This window comes from Danio rerio, chromosome 9 (genome assembly GCF_049306965.1).
Source record: "Danio rerio strain Tuebingen ecotype United States chromosome 9, GRCz12tu, whole genome shotgun sequence".
In the NCBI taxonomy this organism is placed as follows: domain Eukaryota; kingdom Metazoa; phylum Chordata; class Actinopteri; order Cypriniformes; family Danionidae; genus Danio; species Danio rerio.
In genome coordinates, this window is record NC_133184.1 from 21,490,671 (window position 1) to 21,511,621 (window position 20,951).

The window sequence follows — 20,951 nt, forward strand, 5'->3', positions numbered from 1 at the left end:
CTGTATCATTAGTGTTATTATTACAAAGTGAACTGCTGTCGTTTCATTGTTGTTGTTGTTGTTTTTGCTTTTAGAGATGTAACTTACCCCAGAGTCCAGAGACGCACTAACTTGCACAGCATTGAATGGAAAAGGCTTTGTCCATGTAAGTTTACTTTACCTTTAACTAAGCTATCTGTTAAATATTCTTGGTGCTTTGGTTGGTGATATTCTCTTTCTAATCTGTTTGTTTATTGATTGTTAGGCTATGTTGTGATATCAGCCTATATTGTTATATTGATATTATTATTGTGAAATCATGTTGTGATGTTATACTATGTGACAGTATTGGGGAGCAAATATGTATTTAGTGAGAAATGAATGCGTAAATTACACTTTGTATAGTAGCAGATAAGAGGTGTAATGGGTTTTAACTTTCTGGGTTTTCTGGAAGGTCCAGTTGAGGGGCATCAAGAACACGCAGATGGCCTAAACCTGTGTCAGCCTGGACAGACTGCAGTTCTGCTACTCCACGCCAAGGTTTTAGTATGGATGTCTGACTACTACTGTGTTCTCTAAAGGTATTACTGGAGCAAAACAACAGCACCTGTTACAGTGAAATTTGTATTCATAAAAATAGTGATACATGTGTTGCAGGTCCAGTACATGTGATGTCATTGAGAAGTTGTTTTTATTAAATGTCATTAAAACAAACAAATAAATAAGCATGCTATTTAAATAAATCTAAATATTAAAAACTTGAGGATTAAGATGAGAAATGAAATGCATCATCTATCTTGCGAAAGGGGTCTACTTAAGAATTTTGGTGTTTTCCAACTGAAAGGGATAGTTCTCCCAAGAATGAAAATTTACTCACATTTTACTCCCCAAATGGTTTAAAACCATTATGAGTTTATTTTGTTGAACACAAAAGAGGCTATTCTGAAAAAAAAAAAAAAAACTAAAAACCTGTAAACATTGATAGTAGAAAAAATACTATAGAAGTCAACGGTTATAGATTTCCAGCTTTCTTCAAAATATCTTCTTTTGTGTTCAACATGGTCAGTAAATGACGACAGAATACAAATTTTGAACTATCCCTTTAAATCTCTGTCCTACATGCAGACTTTTGCAGAAGTGCTACTCCTTTTAGAGTTTTTCTCAACCCGTATGTCTAAAAAGCTTTAAATAGCTATTACAGTACATGTAATGGTTTACAACAACTTGTAATTATTAGATGTGTTGAATGTTTCATGATTCTGCAGCCTTTGTTAAAAAAAAAAAAGCATTTTTTTTTGAGAATCTGAAATTTGAATTCTGGAAAATGCTGGTACCGGTGGTGGTGAAGGGCTTCCTGACGATATCACACCTAATTCTTCACTTCTCTTAGTTAGGAATATTCAGATGGATGAGTCAAAATTATTGAGTGTGACGATATTATAGGACAAATTTGGATTCAATTAAAAATAAATATTTGAATTTCACTTTGTATAATAACAGATACCAACTTAGTTGTAACCTAGTATTTCATTTATTGCAGGTTTTCTGGAAGCCCCATTTGAGAGCATCAAGGACATACTGATGGCCTAAACCAGTGTCAGCCTAGACAGACAGACATAGTGTTTACTGCTCGTAGTAAACACACACGCTGATCTGATGCGGTAGAGATATACGCAAACACATTTGTATTTACTGTTTTGTTTTGCCTCACTAAAGTGTTGTTGGAGCTTGGTATGTTCACAGTTGAAATCACTGAAGTCATATGGAACGTTTTGACAATGTGTTTTGTGCCTTATCTGGACAATGACCATCTTGGGACTATTGCTGTCTGTAGAGGATGAGGAGCATTTAATCTAAAATATTTTAGTTTGTGTTCTGAAGATTAACAGGTCTCTGGGATGACACAAGTAATTAATAACAGAACCTATATGAACACTTAATGTGACATGTAATAGTGAAATAGTGGTCCTACATTCACAAATGTGAGCCATTATTATAAGACACCTGTGAACATGCAATTTTTATGATACTAATAATAACAGAATAACAAATTGCTATTACTGTTGTGTTTGTGAGAGAGAATCAAACCATATATTCTACACATTTTCTTGATGATTTACTGAAATATTTGTCTATGTTCCACTGTCACAGGTGCTCAGTTTTGCTCCAGTAATGCTAAACACAAAAGATGTACTTTATGCAAAAAAAAAAAAAAAAACTAAATATTTAGCATGCAGACCTGCAAAGTAAAGGAGCAATGTCAGGTTTAGATTATAGCAGGAGTTTTCACTATTGTGAAAGTGAAGCCATTCATTCACAATGAATTGGAATAGCAAACCTCATTATTGATTTTGTAGGAAACTCACCTGGTGTTTGAGAAATAAATGTGTATTTAACTGCTAGACTGATATAGATGTTTTAGTGTTTTACACTTGATTCTTTGTCCCAGTGCCATCTTTTACCTCAAGTGTTTCTCTCAATCTATAAAACCTCAAACAGATGTAATGTATTTCACTTGTGATTCTTAGTTGTGAGTTGTTGTTTTTACTGCAGCCACTTTAAAAATGGGTATTTTGTGAACTTTGTAAACAGAATTGTATTTTGGAGACTGTGATGGTTGAAGCGTAGTTTATTTACTTAGTTTAATTTAGTTAGTATCTGTCTTTCTGAAGATGGTAACACTACAATAAGGTTGTATTAGTAAGTGTTAATGTATTTACTAACATGAACAAAGAACAATAAAGCATCTTTCATTTAAAGAAAGTACAGTTCATGTCAGCTCAGTGCATTAATGTTAACAAGCATACATTTTGATTTTAATAGCATCGGGACATAGTTCAATTAATTAAATGATTAATAAATGCTGTACAAGTATTTGTTTTTTGTTCATGTTAGTAAACATTAACTAACTTTAATTCATGAAACCTAATTAAAAAGTGACTATTTAATTGTATGCCTTTTTTTGTATTTGAGTGTACAGCATGTATAGTAACCTGCATGGTTTTAATGAACGATGTATGCTGTAAATGTTGCTGTATATTTAGAATCAATGAAATAATGAGTTGTGTATTAAATAAATTAATACACAGGCTAAGTTGTGTATTTGTGTCGTGTATTTTTTATTAGTAAAAATTTGTTTGCTATATTTATGGACTTTGTGTTAAATGTAATTTCTATTTAACTTGCGTTGAAATGTATGACGGTGAAACAACGTCACGGTATCAACGTTGATCCAATTTGCAAAATCGAAAGGTAATTCAACCTTCATTCAACGTCTACAAAACGACCACAATTCACCCATGAAAAAGGTAAGAGTGAAACGACGTTGTGATTTCAACGGTGAATCACCGGTGGTACGACGGTGAAACAACGTCACTATATAAACGTTGATCCAATTTGCAAAATCGAAAGGTAATTCAACGTTGATCCAACCATAGACCTGACGTTGATTCAACGTTGAATCACTGTTGAAATGCCAGCTGGGATATGATGTTAGAATACGTGATAGCTTTTGTAGGTGATTTTATGTTTTGGAATAAAATATGTAATGTTGTTCAACTTCTCAATAAATAGTTATGCTCAATAACCTTCATTCAGCCTAATCTCACAAGGAAACCTAACGTTTAGTCAGTTTTATGGCTATTTCGTATGATTTTGTACAAGTTCATTCATTTTCCTTCAGCCTAGTTCTTTATTCACTAGGGGCCACCACAGCGGAATGAACCACCAACTTATCCAGCATCCTCCAGCTGCAACCCAGTACTCTGAAGCCTCCATACACACTCATTCACACACATACAGCTTGGCTAATGTAGTGTAATTCACCTATAGCACATGGACTGTGAGGGAAATAGGAGCACCCAGAGAAAACATGCAAAGTCCACACAGAAATGTTAACTGATCCAGCCAGACCTTCTTGCTGTAAGACGACACTGCTAATCACTGAGCCACCAAGTTGAGTTGTAAAATGAAAAAATGAAAATATTAAATAATGTCTAAACATTTGATGTCAATAACCTGGGTCACATTTAGCATTTCAAGTCAATAATTCTTCATTTTATTTCATTATTCATTAATTCTACTATTTTATCGACAGTACCCAATGATCACAATCTCATTCTCATGTGCACCAAACCTGCAGAAAAGTGCATGGAGGAGATTAGAACAAGCCATTTTCAGAGAGTAGTTGGCATTTCTGTGTGTCAGACAGTGGGTGATCCGTAGGCATGTTGTACCAGACTGTATTTGAGACCCCTATCGAGTAAATATTATCTACACGTAAGTGTGGGAGAAACAGGATCGCTTTGCTGTATTAACTAAAGCTCACTAAATATAATAAGGTAACACTACGTTACCATTACAAAGTATAGGAATAAAAAACATATGCTTATAACAGGAATAATGTAAACCAATGCTTGCTGAAACAATAGTCTAATGTTACTGTAGGCTCTGAGGGAACTATAACGTTGTCAACATTTGAAGCATATTTGTCCTAAAACAAAGATCAATACTTTTAGGAGAACTTTGATAAAAGTTTGATGTTTTGACCCACTTCAAATTTTGACTATTATATAGATCTTATGCTATTCATAAATTAAACGTAAAAACAATGCGTCTGACAACAGATCAATGTCCAACTATACACAGCACATGGTGAACAGTGTTTGGCTGTCTTAAATTTCAGTCTCTCTTATGTTGTCTATGTGGGTCAATCTTGGTCTGAATTAGCTGCAGTGAAAAAAATATTCAAAGGTGGGTTGGCTATGCAAAACTAGGTTAAGAAACTTCATTCATTCATTCATTCATTTATTCATTTTCCTTGGGCTTAGTCCCTTTATTCACAGCGGAATCAACCAGCAAATGTTTTACACAGCAGATGACCTTCCAACAGCAAACCAGTACTGGGAAACTTTTACACACATACACACTCATTCACACACATACACCACTCCCAATTAAGTTTATTCAATTCACCTGTACTGCATGTCTTTGAACTGTGAGGGAAACCGGGCACCCGGAGGAAACCCATGCAAACACAGGGAGAACATGTAAACTCCACAAAGAAATGCCAATAGTCCCAGCTAGGACTCGAACCAGCAACCTTTTTGCTGTAATGCAACCGTGCTAACCACTAAGCAACCCCTGATAACAGTAAATTTTCAGTGTGTATAGTGAGTTTTGTGTCTGCGCAATCACAAAATGGCTAAAACTGGACTGATTATGAACAAAGGTATAATCAAATGATCTTGAGAATCCAAAGCAAAACAGAAGGCGTGTTTATTCTATTGCAGTCTAAACAAGATTTTTTTTGTAATTGGTTGTGTCTTAAATGAAAGGAGGAATGAACTAAAACAACAACACAATGTGACCAATGCAATGGGCTTTACTCTGCGCAATACAGCATGGCGCTTTGCAAGTTTGTGCTATTTACAGACAATTTATTGGACATTTAGAGCCATGTTGTTTAAATAAGGTACTTTAGAAACTGGTTTTTGTGGTTAGTTTTTTTATGAAAATTTGCATGGGCACCGGTGTTGGGTGAGGGGAGGTGACACGAACAGAAATAAAGAGTGGTGGGTTGGGGGGTAGGCGCAGGGTTGGTGTCACGGACGGAAGTGAAGAGCGATGAGGAGAGGGTTTGGCTTTGTAGTCGTGGATGGGTGGTGATTGGTGGAGATGGATTGATTGGGCCACCTAATAGTAACTCTGGGGGTACCAAAATGACGTTAGCCCTTAGAATTGTCCTAACTTTACCCCCCCTAGCAGCACCCATGAGTAGCCTGACAAACACCAGGGGTGTGCAGCATCTACTTGGATAATGTGACGGCAGCAACAGGATCCACAATTTCAGAATCAGCAAAAGAACCTTCATGATGGTCAGCACTGCAATAAGTGCAAACATAATGACATCAGTAGTTCCTCTGGATGTTATGAATTGCAAACAAGCACCCAACAGTGAAAAATATATTTCAACAGATTGTGGACATGCCATTCTTGCTAGAATATGAGTTTTCTTATATTTTTGCAAAGCAAGATGTAAAAAGTTTTAAATCTGTTATGATTCTTTAGATTACTGTAAATGCTGCAGTCATGTTTTAATAAATAAATGTTTATACTTTTTGCCTTTTCTGTATTGCATATAGTGTGTAAAACTCTCTGTGTTAAAAATAACACTGGATCAAAACATGTCCTTCACTAGGCACACAGGTATGTTAATAAATAGTGTTGTTTTGAAATTAATCTGTTTTACGAGTGCAAGAGGTTCAGTGGAAACAATTTTACACCTCAACCACAAGTCAGAAGTGCCAGTGCACAAACAGCGAGACACTTTGTGAAAAGGTAATAAAATTGTGCATGCATAAGTTGTTATACGAAAACAAAAAAATAATATTAATTACATAGTTAAACTTAATTAGGCTGCCACCGTGTTTTTTAGAATTTAGAAATTTAAGATAAGCATTGGGCTCACTTAAAAAAAGTACTGTTTAATTCTAGGTGAGCTACTGCTGGAGTGGTAGAAAAGTAACTTTGACCTGTTTGTTTTTCTGCACTCTGGTTAAAGGAATACAGCTTGGTAACACTTTATTTTGATGGTCCATTTGAGTTTTAGTAGACTGTCTGCTTTATATCTGTTGATACTGCTCCTTCAATAGAAATTTACTGACTATAAGAAACTTAGCAAGTACATGTCAACTTACACTAACCCTAACCCCAACCTAACAGTCTACTTATAATCTAATGAGAATTAGTTGGCATGCAGATGCAATGTAACTGAATTCAACAAACGGACCATCAAAATAAAGTGTGACCCACAGCTTCAGTGTAAATTCATCTACAATCATTTATTATATATTTATGTTAATACATGAGCATGCAGATCTGAATATTTTAATTTGTATTGCCATCAGCTTGAGAAGAAGTTGTGGGCAAAGTGTGCTGTAATAAAAAAACCCTTGCAGGAGAGTGTGACGAGAGTGACTGCTCATGACAATACCCACATACATCCTGAGATGAGAAGCTTTTGAGAACACTGGGTTTCTACAACTCCATCAGACACTTTACACAAAGAAAAATGTCAATGTATGAATGACACTGTTTGGCCTATTTCAAAGTGACAATATTCATTGTATAGCATTATTTTATAACTGATATTTACATATTACAAATATTAACAACACATTTTAAATTAAATGAAAACATTTAGGATATTTTGATCATTTGCATTTTTTTAATGTTATGTATTTGTGTTAATTGTGCTTTTTTTCTCTCTCTCTTTCCCTTTCCCTCTCGCTCTGTTATCCCGTATCAGTTTTAATTTTTCTAAGGTTCCATTCATTGGTTGTCATTCATTCACCTGTCAGTTATTTCCTCCTGTTGCGTCACTCTGACATCATATCCAATAAGCAAAGACCACCAATCATAAAAGTGTGTGCCAGATGCTTAGTTAGATGCTTCTGGGGAGTTAGATATTGTTTGGGTTTTGTTCTTTTTTTATTTCTTTAACGCCACCCACGTCCCTTCTGCCAACTCTCTTGCCTTACCTTTTCTTTCTCTATATTTTTGATTACTTTGTTGTTTTTGTTCACTTTGGGTATTGTAAATAAAGTTAAAAAAAAATTGGTATCTACTTTATGGTTGTCTTTTGCACTTCATTTACTATTTGTATAAATTTATTTTAATTATACATAAATGTCAAACACCACTTTCCCCTAGACAAACATCAGGGGTTTGTAACAAACATGCAGTCTTTGACAGTGTAACACTGCAACAAAAAGAGTCTGTGATGGAAGCTCTACAGTGATATGTCTTTGACAGCTTTTATTATATAAACTATAACTTTTGATCTATATAATTTGTGGTTCTTAATTGTAATTGGTTAAGCTGAAGTTGTTGTAAATTAGCTTTAATTTCTGACTTTATTGCATCATCACTGTGTCACTGCATCCACTTTAAAAAGTTGATTGTTTACTTTTTGTTGCTGGTGTCTTTTCGGCTTCCTTTAGCTTTAAATTTTAGACTATTCCCTTCATCTTCGGAAGTTTTAACCAGTAAGTCAACTCCACAATTAACAACGCTCATACAAAAGACTACAATGAAACCAAACACAATGCAACCTATTTAAGGAATATGTACAGAATTTTTGTTGCGCAAAAGATCCATACTTTTATTCTGCAAGATAACTAAGTAAATATACAACTACTACAAGAACAATTTCTTGTTAGAAATTACATAAAAAGTAGAAAACAAAAATAAAGAAAAAATCAATTAGTAACTGGAAAGTAGAAGGAGCCTGTGCAGTACGAAAGATAAGACTCTGTACTGCCAATGGCTTCTGAGGTGCTGAAAGCAGAATTCCCTCTGGTGTTCTCTCTACCAGTACCCTTTTGGAGAAGTCAAACATAAAGATTTAAAGGGACCTGCCAAGTCGATCGGGGAGCTCCACCCAGAGGATAGGATATCCATCAAATACTGAGACTCATTGAACTGTCTGAAATAATTGCAGAAACAAAGGGTGCTATCGGGTTTCAGGACCATGACTTAGACTAGGTCTTATGTCACAACTCAATGACTACTAGGAGATTTCTTGAATGCTGAGAAGCATGTATGGTTAACAGGTCCCAGTCACACCCATCTTCAGCGATGACTCACTTCAAAATTGTTGTTGAATTTAAAAAATACAAATCTATATATAACATTAAAGCTGCAAGCATCGATCAAAGGGACCTCGTACCCGGGCTCACCGCCACCCGGTGGCCTCAGGATGACAGAAAACAGCGAACAACAATAATTTAAGCTGATAAATTAAAAAAATCTGAGAAAAACACATATTTATGCCAAATTCCTTGTCAGCAGGTGGCGCTATGACTGGGACTTAAAATTGGCATGTAGATGTCTTCGGGAGAGGAATCTTATTGAGCATGTCAAGTTTCAGGCAGATCAGACATTGGTTGGCTGACTTATAAGCCAAACTTCCTTTTGTCAGCAGGTGGCAATATAAATGTGACGCAGTGTTGGCAGGTAAATGCCTTTAGGAGAGGAATATTATGGAACATGCAAATTTTAAGGCAGGTCAGACATTGTTTGGATGAGTTCTAAGCCAAACTTCCTTCTGTCAGCAGGTGGCGCTATGACTGTGACTCAATATTGGCATGTAGATGTCTTCGGGAGATTAATCTTATTGAACGTGTAGTTTCGAACAGATCCGACATTGTTTGGCTGCGTTATAAGCCAAACTTCCTTCTGTCAGCAGGTGGCGCTATATCTTTAAGTCAATATTGGCATGCAGAGGTCTTCAGGAGAGGAATTTTATCAACCATGTGAAGTTTCAAGCAGTACAGACATTAGCCCCTTTCACACATACAGACGTTTCCGGAAAATTGCCGGCAATTTTCCGGAAACGTTGTATGTGTGAACAGGTCCTTTTTGAAAATACCTGTAAATTCATTCTGGCTATTTTACGAAAGAGAAGTTGTAACATTACCGGCAATTTGCCGGAATGCTGCGCTGTGTGAATGCAGAAGGAAGATTGCCGGAATAAGCGCGTGCACGTCTAGAACGTGCTGACATGAGACGTCTGCTTTAGCCAATCACAACAGTCAGACGCATTTACGTCCGCGCGGTTTATGAGAATAAAAGCCTTTGAATATTTTTCCAGACGCATTTAGCTGCTAGAAGTTAGTCAGATCATGTTTATATGTTCTTTTTAATGCCAACTGTGTAAATAATCATCGATGAGATGCTAATGATAAGCTGTTGTTTGTTTACCTTCAAGCTTTGCGTGTGCCTGTGAAACAGCCTGTTAGTGCCTGCACACGAACATATTATGAACATCTCGACATACGAAAGTGATCCTGCAAAAGTTGTTCACAATATTGATCATCCACAGAGTTTGTAATTTAGTCAAACGTTTACAAATACAAGCACAGCCGTTTTAAGCTCATTTGTGGTGAATGATGTCAGAATTTACCTGTATTTTGGAATGGATGTGTGAATGCTCTTTTCCGGAAAATTTCCGTAACGTCCTCGCCTGTGTGAACAGCGCTTTTTTGAACATACCGTTAAAGTCGTTCCGGAAATTTTCCAGATATTTACCAGTATCACTGTGTGAAAGTGGCTAATTTGTGGTTGAGTTATAAGGACTTCCTGTTCCATAGCAAAGTACTGAGGTTTGTCTTGCCGCCATGGACACGCCCTTTGACGAAAACTCTAGATCTTCACAATATATATCATCGCAAGAGCTTTCAGATAGCACCACCCAAATTTGGTGCTGATACAATAACATTTGTGGGAGGAATTTGTTACACTGTAAAACATTTCATTTCCTGTTGCCAGCAGGTGGCGCCATAACTATAACTGGATATTAACATGTAAGTGTGATTAGGTCAAAACTTATCAAACAAGTGATTTTTGAGGCAGATCGGACAATGCATGCCTGAATTATAACAACTTCCTGTTTCGTAGCGAATCGTCAAAGTTTGCGATTAGTTTGTCATGGGGGCCGGTTCATGAAAAGCATCCCAAACGAAGGGCCGGAGAGATATAACTTGCTATATGAGTGATGACACAACTGCATATAAGGGCCCATATGTTGTATATTTTTGCTCCTTAAGACAGCCTTTTTCTACATTAAAATGGTTATATATTGTATTTTGAAACTACATAATATCAGTGCATTGTACAATAGACAATTTTTATTATTATTTTTTTTTACAAACATTCAAATGTTGTATTTCAGAGCACAACAAAAGCATCTCATTGCTGAAGTAGGCTTCTTCTACATTCTACAAACACATTCATATGTTATGTTTTGAACTGCATAACAATTAGGGATGCAACAACTATAGATTTTGGTTGTACAATTATATTGTCTGAAGAATAATCATGCTTTTACTGTTATAACGTCTAATGTAAATTCAAGCTTTATATTAGGTAAGTAACTATTTATATTAACTGTTGTTGTCATCTGCATTCATGCATACATAAACATTTTAATAATAATTCGTCTAACATATATTTTGTTTACATTGCACTGAAAGTCACGCACAACTCTTACTGTGAGAGGTTTTCTACTTTGTGCGCCTTGAAAGACGCAAGCGCGTCACTCCGCTTGTGCCTGCATATTGTCTTATATTCTTACATTAGAAATAACAAACTTGCAAGCAGAAAAGACGTGATATGGGAACGGCCGCTGCTATCATTAATCATGTGTGCGTGCGTATTAGCCTCAGTGTACTTCAAACTTAAAACTAGCGCACAGGCAACTTGGCATATTGCAGCGGTTTCGTTTTGTTCCGTGCAACAGAAATGCGGCTTAGAGAAGACTTTACAATTGATAAACTGTGATGAATTAAAGTGCAGTTATTAGTGAAATCGACTAATCGTTGCATCCCTATTAACGATATCAGTACATTGTACAAATAGCCTTTTCTACAAACATGTTTTCGGCTGCCAACACCACTCGCTTATGATGACTCACGCTCTGTGCAGCCTTACGCACGCAACTTCATAACTATAGCGGCCATTTGTCGATTGAACTACATTTTTTTTATGTCTTGGTCACACTGTTTAGAGGGCCGGAACAAAGTGCCTTGGGGGCCGGATTCGGCCCGCGGGCCGCCAATTGCATAGCCCTGCTCTAGATCTTCGCAATTTAATATTGCCAAGGCCTTTAGATGACAAAACTCAATTTTGGTGTTGATCGGATAAGATCCCTAGTAGGAGTTTGTTAAAATACAACGCCTGGAAATGGCAAAAACACAATTTTTTAGACGCAGGAAGCTAAAAATATCTGACTTCCTGTTGGGTTTGCCTGGTTAAAAAGTTGCTTAATATGAAAAATAATTGTATAAAATATTCTTCAAATAATCATTTTTACTGTATAGAGAGTGACTGAGGATGTGAAAACATGCGGATGACATAACCATGAACATTTACTAGACCACTTAAGATTAGTTTTTACTTGTAATGTCACGCCAGCAGAGGGAGCTCTCCCCCAGGTACTGACTCAACTCTGCTCCCTCTGCACTCACTTCCTGTTTGGAGCGTATTTTAACGAGAACACACATACAGTTACTTTGTAAAGTATTGCCAGTTTCATGCCTTACTGAGCGTTGCTCCTTGTGGCTTTCCTAACTGCTTACCCAAGTATGACCTGACCTGTTATCATCACGTACGTTTCTTGTTATTGCCCTTTTAATCTGTTTTAGACTATTTGTTATTACTTTGACTCATTGCCTGCCTTACCACTAATGTCCATTGGATTTTCCTTGTGTTTGTTGGACGATCTGGATTACTCCCCTGTTGCCAACTCTCTGCCTGTTTGATTGTTCATGTATGAAAGCCCTTTATTAAACTTTCGCAAATGGATTCTAACATTGCCTCAGCCTTCTCGTTACATTACTTTTAAGAAGGATTCTTTCTTCTGAAAATCACTCCAAGAACTGTTTGATAAAAAAAATGCGTTCTCGTTTCCATGTTTGTTCGTTTTTTAAATCTACTGTACCATATATTAAAACATACACATTCCAGTGTAGCTCTCATTTTTGATTGTGTTAATTTGAATTTTAACGATATTTTGGTGTTTCTGAAAGAAAAAAGAAAATTGGTGTTTAGGCTAGTTACTGGTAGATTCCAGATAAAGTCTGAACTGCAGAAAAAACGATAACCATAAACCCCTCTTTGTAGAAACTGAAAACCCTAATAACACTAACTAGAATAAAGAAAAGTGACTTACATTTGATTAAAGGTGTCTTACATTTGCAAGCTAGTGATATTTTATGGATGAATATCCTGTCATTTCCTTGTGTTACATATCACACACACAATAGCTGAGGAGACATGCACATGCATCAGTTTTCATTTCTACATGTCTACCATGTGTAATAACGTTCAGACACTGCACATGTACTAAATCTTAGAAAACTAGTTCTGTACCTCAGAAAGACAAGGCCCTGTTCCACCAACTGCCAATCATATCCACCTTTCCCCACCATGGACAATGTGAGACCTCTGGAGTAGAGCAGTGCTTGGTCACCGTTACATACTAGTAACTTGTGACTACATCACAGAAAATCTAGAAGCTTTCCCACTCCACACAATAACCACTCGTGAAGATGTACATACTTGATACAAACTGTGGAGAGGTAAGCATGCTCGAACAAACAAAAAGGGGGGAGAGCATGCTCAGAGAACGGCGGCTAATCAACAGGCCAATCAGAAATAATAAATAACACCTGTTTATTCTAGTGATTGGGCCGGAGAGTCAACCTTCTTAAGGAGAAGAGAAGGAGCATTCGGGAGAGAGGATAACACACACACACACACACACACACACACACACACACACACACACACACACACACACACACACACACACACACACACACACACACACACACACAGCTTTACGTGTGGTGGCTATAATTTAAAATAAAAAAACTTCTACTTTCCTTATATTGCAGACCCTTTCTTCTTCTTCCCACACAACAACGGGCTTTACTACACAAACTCATCAATATTCCAAAGTAGATCAAGCCAAACAGAGCTGATTCATGATTCATGGATCCTCGAGTTTCTGTATCAACTTCTATAAGCTTAATGCTCAGTCAAGGTTTGATGCCAACCCTATGCCCAACATTGATAACCTGTTGGAGAGGATTGGACAGGCCCCCTACATCACCACACTGAATCTGCCAACGGGTACTGACAGGCACCCTTCCATCCTGTACCCAATTCCCTGACCACCTTCAGAATATTTGGGTTATACCATTTCACAGATCAGTTTACGCAGGGCACCTTCTACTACAGGAGTGGCCAACCCTGTTCCTGGAGAGCCTCCTTCCTGCAGATTTCAGTTGCTACCCATATCAAACACACGTGAACCAATTAATTAAGACCTGAGCACCATGTGATAATTACAGGCAGGTGTGTTTGATTTGGGTTGCAACTGAAATCTGCAGGAAGGTGGCTCTCCAGGAGTAGGGTTGGCCATCCCTGTTCAGCTGATGGACAGAGAAGTGTGACCAGCTGCTTGCTTAAACAACATTGGGATTCATAGTCGCATGTAGGTGGAACATCTACAGCACCTAAGGCAGAACCTGGAGAAGATTCAAGCCTGGGCCTTTCCTTGGATGTTGTGCGGGCCAAGTACAGTAGAAGACAAACTACTTAAGTATTATTTAAGTACTAAGAAGGAAATTGTAAACTCAGACATCAAGTACACAAGGTGGAGGTAATTCTTCGAAGTAATAGATTCAGAGTTAGGAAGCTGTTTCCCAGGCAAACCATTCCCATTGTTTTTTGGGAAAATACTCTTAGTCAAAAAACATTCTCACTAACTCTCTGAGATAGTAAGTTTTATGGGTTAAACATTTTCTAATGCATTAGAATAACAGAATCTTACTATATTGAGATGCTGATCTGATGGTTGGCAAAGTGTCTTGAGAGGTTCATGTTTTTGAAATTGTAGATTGGATAAAAATAATGCAAGTGATGGCACCATTATTAGTCAGATGTACATAACTGTTACCATATACTGGTACAACTTTTTCCACTGATTTATGTTTTGCATCAGATGCAATGATGGGTGCAGATGCATTTGTGGGTCTGTGAACATTCATGCTGTGGTGAACTTAACAGAGGAGTGTAGGTGGGTGTGAAGTTCAAATGACTTAAATAGACTGTTATTGTGTGCTTGTTGCAGTCAGAGAATATCTTCACATATACTTAATACAATCTTTTAGTACATTAAGTACAAAATTAGTGTGCGAAATAGAGCACTTTTAGTACATTACTGAAAAGTGTACTAAGTATACTTAAATAAAGTGCATTTTAGTGCACTTTTTTACTTGGAATATCAGAGACTGTAAGGGTCTGTATGTCTCCATATTAGTTGCATTTATTTTATATAATTGCAGATGTTACAGTAGGCTATTTCACACTTTCATTGATCTGCAGTTATAATCAAATTATGTTAATAAAAAAGTTGGTAATAACCAGTACAGCTTTACTTTAGACATTTCCTCGAGCAAAAATGACATCGTCTGAAACTTTCTGTCATACACCACACCCACCAAAAGAGTACCATTGGTATCCTTTTAGCAATGGAAATGCAAGCCTAATAAAGGTGAAATGTACCGACCCATACCGAACTGTACCACTCAGTGGAAACAGGCCATAAAGGGACTAAGCCGAAAATGAATGATGAATGACAAGAGGGAATCAGCAGTCTACATGGAATGAGAAGATCATTCTCATTAAAAAGGTTTTGAAAAGTGACTTAGAGCCTCTCTGTGATGGTACCACAAGGCGAAGCTTACTTACCAACCAGAGGCTCCTGGAGGGGATGGAGACTTAACAGCAAATTTAAAATTAACAGCACCACATGAAAAAGTAAATCAGGTGCGGGCTAAATTCCAATCAAAACAGTCTTTGATCCAGGCCTGGTGGTACACGATAAGGCAATGGTTAAGCAGAGGGTCAATTCTCCAGCAGGGCAGATCAAATCCAGGATGGCTCCAGAGAACCAGAAACGCAAGGTCATGTGTCAGGTTTCGGAGGTTGCTCCAGTGCAAAGTACTCTGACCTGTGAAAACGCATCACTTGACTGCGTGAGACCAATCGAGGATCAAAACATGACCTCTCTGGACAAAAATTTAAAACATGGAGCAATCGCTTGCTTTTTTGAATGTCTAATAATCTTGTTTAATCCCGCCCCTTTTCGCAGCACCGTACGACAGAATTTTGCACACACAAACTCAAGTGTGACCGCAGCTTTAGGCTACTGATTTGCAAAGACTTTAATGCTGCAGTCACATTGTGCATGCGAAATTCTGTTGTACAGCACTGCGAAAATGTGCGGGGTTAAATAAGATGATTAGACAGCTAGCAATTGGTCCATGTTTTAAATTCTGCACAGCTTTAGTTGTGTGAAGCTACACAGCAAATTCAGCAAAGTCAGGGATGTGAATCTTCCGAATAAATATGGATTTCCGTATTTTTCAAGCTCAATGGGACGACCCCTTTGATTTGCAAGTTTTTTTTTTTTTGAGGAGGAGGGTGGGGGGAGTGGGGGGTTGGTCATCATGAGGTTCATCCTTAATCGTCTTCAAAGCAGACGACCTGATGGTGTTTAGCATTGTGAACAAGAAGGAGCAGTTACTGCTTCATTCCGGGTGGTTTTTAAGGGATGTATTTGTAGACCTACCTAGGCTGTTGTCCAGGGCTTGACATTGTCACGCTGGTAGACAAGGAAGACAGAGGTGGTTATCTTTTCACACGTTTTATTCAAAACAAAGTCACTAATCACAAAGGGAATTCAAAGAGTTGAAGTATATGCTGTTGTGACCTTCATACACAGCAATGTGAGTGTCAAAAGAGGAGCATTCAATCTCACTAGAAGTTCGCTCGCTGTAGACACAGTGGGAGAGCATTCAGTTACACATCTCATCTAGTTGGTAGTGGATCTTCTGGTAAACATAACACAAGTGTAAGCATTCGATCTCACAAGGTGTTCGCTCTCTTTAACCGCTGCAGGTGAATACTCAGATTCACAGTTCATTTAGTAGGAAGGGTATCAGCTAAATATTTCTTAGCCACAAATTTTGTGTCAAAACAAGCACAATAGCTGTATACTATACTTTTTATTTAACAAAACATTTGTAAATTTTCTTTATTATTTTCTGTGGACACAAGAGCACTAAACCTAGTTAGTACCGTCATCTAGCGGCGGTGTGTGGATCTGTCCCCACGTTGAAGAGTACTGTATAAACCTATTAAATAATACTTAGGTCACTATTAAACTGCTAAACACTGAAACTGATGAAACAAAAACTTAAATTGTGTGGCCAATATCAAATATATAAATAATATTATTTATTATTAATAATAGAAATATTGTTTCAATTATTTATTTAAACACATACACACATATATGTGTATGTATATACATATGTATGTGTATATATATATATATATATATATATATTCATTCGGGGTTTTTTTTCGGCTGTCTTTTAATCTGGGGTCGCCACAGTGAAATGAAATACCAATTTATCCAGCAGGTTTCATGTTTTATGCAGTGGATGCCCTTCCAGCTGCAACCCATCACCGGAAAACATCTATACACACTCATAGGGGGGGGTCGCACACCAGATGTGCCGCTCAGTGACGCACCGGCATGCATTTCAGAATGCTAAACATAGGTTTCTATCAGGGTACACACACCGGTGCCCAGCCATGATTCAGGACACTATTCATATTTTGCCATGCCACAGAGTGCCATATGAAAACTTTAATGTTAAATAACATGAGAATGTGCGCATCTGATGTGCGATACTTTCAACTGTCATGTGTGTGCCGTGTCGCATCCAGTGTGCAACCTGCTATACACTACTGTCAATTTTAGCTTACCCAATTCACCTATAGCGCATGTCTTTTTACTTGTGGGGGAAACCGGAGCACCCAGAAGAAACCCACACCAACACGGGGAGAACATGCAAACTCTACTTAGAAATGCTAACTGAACCAGAGATCTTCTTGCTGTGAGTTGATTGTGCATTATGCTACTCACTGCGCCAAAAAATAAATAAATATACAAAACCTGATGAGACGTCTGAACTGTCTAAACTAACTGAGTGTATTAAAGATATTAAAGACTGGATGACCAACAATTTTCTTCTCTTTAACTCAGACAAAACAGAATTTTTACTTATTGGGCCTAAAACCTGTACACAGCAGATCTCACAACTCAATCTACAATTAGAGGGATACAAAGTTAGCGTTAAACTTAGGATATGCTATGTTTCTTTGCCACAACGATTGCCCATTAGCTGTTAGCCGTAAAAGGCTCTTTCAGCTAGAAAAGAATGCCTCAGTTAGGTACAAGTGCCGATTTTATACAAGATTAATTGTAATTGACGCCAGCTGTGCACACTGAGGCCGCCAACTCATTGGCATTTCATTGGACTGTTTTAATTCTCTTTCAGATGATTGGATTCTGACGAAATCCCCATAGTGGAAGTTTTCCTCATAGCAATTCTGTTTCCCCCTCGGGGAACAAGGGTTACTTTAGTAACCATTGATTTTAATTTCATACTCGTTTACCAGCCACCATTGTTTCTTTGAATAGAGACACCCTCCAACTGTAGATTATTGGTTCTAAGAAAGTGAGAAGGTATGGGACTCAGCTTATGCCCACCTAAAGTGAGCCACACAACAGATTAAGAGATCCGCTGATCCCAGTAGTCTTTGCAAGAACCTGATTCCCCTCTCTATCGGTCCGTTGACTTGCAGAGGCAGGTGGAGAAGGTTTCCTGTCAACTCCAGCTCACACCCAGTTACCCACTGGTGTGTCCTTACTCAAACACTTCTCTCTACCCCAGACACCTTAAGAGCTGAGATGGATCCCTCTCCTCCAGAAGTATCCTCTTCTCCACTCTTCCATCCACATGTTCTGGGAGATTTTGGATTTGAATTCTGAGATTCACTTCTGGATTACCTTGTAGACTAGGTGAGCTATAGGCCAGAGGAACACTCCTGGGTACCCCATGATGAAATTCTGGAACCTACACTTCTGGACAACTTTGAATAAGACCATAGGCCAACGTCACCCAGGCATCGCAAAATGTGTGAGTAAACCATGGTAAAGGGGGTACAGTTAGGGACCCATCACTAGCCATGCCCTCCTTGGATTCATGGCACCATAGATTAGCCTCACCTAAGTTTCAATCCCCATCACCTGTGAGCATCCTAATAACAAAACTTTATCAGAGACACTCACCAATAAACTCATAAGACTCTCTCTGGAAGAAATTGTTATCCTTCTAAAGCTAGAAGAACTCTGTCCAAAGTCAAACTGAAACACAGAAACTGTAACAGGGATGTAACACTGACAACGGAGGTAAACATTTCATCCTGAAAAAAAATATCATACGTCACTAGAAACTTCCTGGTTACGTCCGTAACCCACATTCCCCGAATAGGGAACTCCAACATGTGTCTGTAGATAAATTGCAGACCGTCTGTGTGTATCCTCAGTAAGCTGGAGCTCCAGGAAGGCAACAACAACTGAGATGTGAATTCAACAGTTTACTGCTCTCTTCTAAAGAAGACTGGGGTATTTCCAGCTTTTATACATCATACTCAAGGGTACATGGGCTATGAATATGTGCAAATATTCAGCTCAGTTAAGCAGAACAATAGTATCCAGTGCTCAAGAATGTCAAGGCGCAATGTCAAGGCGTCTGCCTAGTACAGGGACAACTTAAGATAAGACACAGTTACAAAAACAGAATTTTTTGAGAATGAACATTCGTTCCATAAAACATCTCAGAAGACATGGACCAAAAATACATACATAAGAAAATAATAAGTACCGGTACTACCATTGAGACATATGGAGCCAATGATCCAAACAGGCTTTCTAAAAATCCCCATCCCCAATTATAATTTCTTTCCTTCATCTCATCCTCATACACCTGTGATGATATCCTTTTCATCTCCCTTACAGCTTGTCCTACTCGTCCAAGATCCTCATCATCCGCGGGAACGTAAGTGCAGCATCGGCTCTCTCCGACCAGGGAGCAGACTCTGCCCCTTTCCGCTAAGAGCATGTCCAGAGCCAGTCTGTTTTGCATAGTCATTAGTCTCAGAGCTTTCATCTCCTCTCTTAGTCCAGAAATGGCATCCATGGTACTGTTAATAAAAGAGGCCCGTCTATAATGCATAAACTCTTGCTGTTTTAAGGCATCTGCTACGCCAAAACTAGGAATCATAGCCTCCCAGAATCTAGTCTAGTGTGATCTCATACGGTGTTCGTCGGGTACGTCGTCCTGGGGAACTGACCTCCGTTCCCTTTTGGATTTTCTGGCAAGATGCATGACAGTGACTATGTGTTGTAATTGGATCACAGCACAAAGACCAGTCCAATTGGTGGGGTAAGTGTTGAAGATGGTTTCTCCCCCACAATACCAGTACCAGTCATCGGCCAGGACTGCATCCTTTCTCGGCCAAGTGGGGACACAAGTTACATTGCTGCATTGACAGTATGTGTTGTTCAGGCTGTAACATGCCGTGACAGCTTGCTCATTTGTGATATTAGCACATTTAAGTTTGTTCAGTTCACAGGTGCCTGGGATGTAACGTGGACAAACACTTAGTAGAGAACTATATTTTTTATTCTTTCGCCACGGTAAATATACCCCTGAAAATCGATCCCTTTCGCCAATTACTATATTACAATCTTTAGCTCTTAAGGTGGATACATTACCTCCATTTGTCCCATTAAAGCAAAAAGAAAAAGTGAACCCCTGGGGTTTCGTCAACAAAATATTCATACCCATAGTTCTAGGTTCAGGTATTACAACAGAATGATTCTTTCTGCTAGTTGATCTGCAAAGGGGCTCCCATTTTTTCTTGTTAGAAACACATGTGGGGCGCCACTCATAAATATCTCCCAAAGCATTTGTAAAAAAAGCAAGTGTAGTACATGTAAAAGGCAAAGGTTTCAAGGATATAGTCACAGTAGAGGAGAACACTTCTTGTCGTGCAGTCCAGTTAGCATACTGCCAGAATAAGTTGTGTACTTCAGTGTGGGCCTGTGTCAGTAGGGTTATCAGTAGAAGTAGTCTGCAAAACAAAAACTATTAATATCATATCATAGACATTTACTTCAATGGTTTCACTCTGGTGCCATGGATCCACCGTGGAAAAAGATCAGTTAATACACCAGTGCGTGTAACAGCCAGAACCTCAGCTGGCCCTTCGTATTTGGGGTCAGTTAAATCTTTCTGGGGTTTTATATCTTTTATTAGCACCTTGTCCCCTATCTGGAAAGGGTGTGCTGCCTCAAGTGGAATTTCAGGGTGTTTCTTTGTTACCATTCCCCAATACTGATTAAGTTTCTGAATTAGGGCCGCTGAGAATTCTGACATGTGGTTAGAAAGCTCAATACCCACTCCCATAATTCCCCCTTG

General features: G+C 38.2%; 1 protein-coding gene and 2 long non-coding RNA genes across 3 annotated transcripts in view; 2 read left to right on the forward strand and 1 right to left on the reverse strand.

Annotated features, from left to right (window-relative positions):
- The window catches only part of LOC103911635 (uncharacterized), a 41,959-nt gene extending 28,807 nt beyond the window's left edge, over nt 1-13,152 (reverse strand). Inside the window, exon 1 of the long non-coding RNA XR_012385286.1 lies at nt 12,913-13,152. This is a non-coding gene — a long non-coding RNA (uncharacterized lncRNA). The remainder of the gene's footprint in view (nt 1-12,912) is intronic.
- LOC141376106 (uncharacterized) overlaps nt 1-20,951 on the forward strand; it is a 107,719-nt gene that overhangs the window by 68,154 nt on the left and 18,614 nt on the right. The window lies entirely within an intron of this gene.
- si:dkey-287i17.4 overlaps nt 1-20,951 on the forward strand; it is a 126,602-nt gene that overhangs the window by 60,680 nt on the left and 44,971 nt on the right. The gene's annotated exons all lie outside the window — the stretch shown is intronic.